Raw genomic sequence first — 2,839 nt, 5'->3', positions numbered from 1 at the left:
AACTGGTCTCACAGGAAAGGATCAAACATATGCTGTAAGAAGACTCAGTCTTCTTGTACTTAAGTCGGCATTGTGCACTTTGTAATTAATTCCGATGCAATTTCTGTGTTTAATCGTCAATAAGAAGGTCCAAGGGATCCAGTAAACCTGAAGTGAAGCATCGTATCTTAAACTGGTCTCACAGGCAAGGCTCAAATCATAGATTGTAAGATGAGTCAGTCCTCTTGTACTTAAGCCGGCATTGTGCCTTTTGTACTTAATTCCAATGCAATTTCTGTGTTTCATCGTCAGTAAGAAGGTTCAAGGGATACATTAAACCTGAAGAGAAGCATCGATATCTAAAACTGGTCTCACTGGAAAGGTTGAAAACATATACAGTAAGAAGAGTCAATGCTCTTGTACTTAAGTCGGCATTGTGCCTTTTGTATTTAATTCCGATAAAATTTCTGAGTTTCTTCGTCAATAACACGGTCCAAGGGATGCAGTGAACCTGAAGTGAAGCATTGAAATCTAAAACTGGTCTCACAGGAAAGGTTCAAAAAATAGACAGTGGGAAGAGTCAGTCTTCTTGTACTTAAGTCGGCATTGAGCCTTTTGTATTTAACTCCGATGCAATTTCTGTGTTTCATCGTCAATACGACGGTCCAAGGGATACAGTAAACCTGAAGAGAAGCATCGGAATTCAAAACTGGTCTCACAGGAAATTTTTAAGCATAGACATTAAGAGGAGTTAGTCTTCTTGTACTTATGTCGGCATTGTGCCTTTTGTATTTAATCCAATGCAATTCCTGTGTTTCATCGTCAATAAGAAGGTCGAAGGGAAACGGTAAACCTGCAGTGAAGCATCGATATCTAAAACTGGTTTCACAGGAAAGGCTCAAATCATAGAATGTAAGAAGAGTCAGTCCTCTTGTGCGTTTTGTATTTAAATGCCATGAAATTTCTGTGTCTCATCGTCGGTAAGATGGTCCAAGGGATACAGTATACCCGAAGTGAAGCATCGGAATTGAAAATTGGTCTCACTGGAAAGGTTCTAAACATAGACAGTAAGATGAGGAAGTCTTCTTGTACTTATGTCGGCATTGCGCCTTTTCTATTTAATTCCGATGCAATTTCTGAGTTTCATCGGGAATAAGAAGGTCCAAGGGATAGGGTAAACCTGCAGTGAAGCATCGACATCTACAACTGGTCTCAAAGGAAAAGTGCAAACATAGGCAGTAAGAAGAGTCAGTTTTCTTGTACTTAAGTCGGCATTGTGCCGTTTGTATATAATTCAGATGCAATTTCTGTGTTTCATTGTCAATAAGAAGGTCCAAGGGATAGAGTAAACCTGAAGTGAAGCATCGCATTCTAATACTGGTCTCACAGGAAAGGTTCAAAACACAGACAGTAAGAAGAGTCAGTATTCGTGTACTTAAGTCGGCATTGTGCCTTTTTATATTCAATTCCAAAGCTATTACTGTGTTTCGTCGTCAATAAGATGGTCCACAGGATACAGTAAACCTGAAGTGAAGCATCTATATGTAAAACTGGTCTCACAGGAAAGGCTCAAATCATAGAACGTAAGAAGAGTCAGTTCAGTAGTACTTAGGTTGGCCGTGTTGCTTTTGTATTTAATTCCGATGCTATTTCTGTGTAACATCGTCAATAAGAAGAGCCAAGGGATACAGTAAACCTGAAGTGAAGCATCGGAATCTACAACTGGTCTCTCAGGAAAGGTTCAAATCATAGACGGTAAGAAGTGTCAGTCATCTTGTACTTAAGTCGGCATTGTGCTTTTTGTACTTAATTCCAATGCAATTTCTGTGTTTCATCGTCAGTAAGTAGGTCCAAGTGATACAGTAAACCTAAAGTGAGGCATCAGAATCTAAAACTGGTCTCACAGGAAAGGCTCAAATCAAAGAATGTTAGAAGAGTCAGTCCTCCTGTACTTAAGTCGGCCATGTGCCTTTTCTATTTAATTCCGATGCAGTTTCTGTGTTTCATCGTCAACACGAAGGTCCAAGGGATACTGTAAACCTGAAGTGAAGCATCGGAATTTAATACTGGTCTCACAGGAAAGGTTCAAAACTTTGACAGTAAGAAGAGTCAGTCTTCTTGTACTTAAGTCGGCATTGTGCGTTTTTATATTTAATTCCGTTGCTATACCTGCGTTTCGTCGTAAATAAGATGGTCCAAGGAATACAGTAAACCTCAAGTGAAGAATCGGAGTCTAAAACTGGTCTCACAGGAAAGATTCAAAGCATAGACAGTAAGAAGAGTCAGTGTTCTTGTACGTAAGTCGGCATTTGGCTTTTGAATTTAATTCCGAAGCAATTACTGTGTTTCATCGTCAATTAGAAGGTCCTAGGGATACAGTAAACCTAAAGTGAAGCATCGGAATCCAAAACTGGTCTCACAGGAAAAGATCAAATTATAGACAGTAAGAAGAGACAATCTTCTTGTACTTAAGTCGGCATTCTGCCTTTTGTATTTAATTTCGATGCAATTTCTGTGTTTGTTCGACAATAAGAAGAATTAAGGGATACAGTAAACACGAAGTGAAGCCTCTATATCTAAAACTGGTCTCACAGGAAAGGCTCAAATCATAGAATGTACGACGAGTCAGTTCACTAGTACTTAGGTAGGCCATGTGGCTTTTGTATTTAATTCCGATGCTATTTGTGTGTTTCATCTTCAATAAGAAAATCCAAGGGATACAGTATACCTGAAGTGATGCATCGGACTCTAAAACTGGTGTCACAGGAATGGTTCAAAACATAGACAGTAAGAAGCGTCAGTGTTGTTGTAATTAAGTCGGCATTGTGCCTTTTGTATTTAGTTCCGATGCAACCTCTGT

This window comes from Schistocerca piceifrons, chromosome 3 (assembly GCF_021461385.2).
Source record: "Schistocerca piceifrons isolate TAMUIC-IGC-003096 chromosome 3, iqSchPice1.1, whole genome shotgun sequence".
In the NCBI taxonomy this organism is placed as follows: Eukaryota; Metazoa; Arthropoda; class Insecta; order Orthoptera; family Acrididae; genus Schistocerca; species Schistocerca piceifrons.
This window is presented reverse-complemented; position numbering follows the sequence as displayed.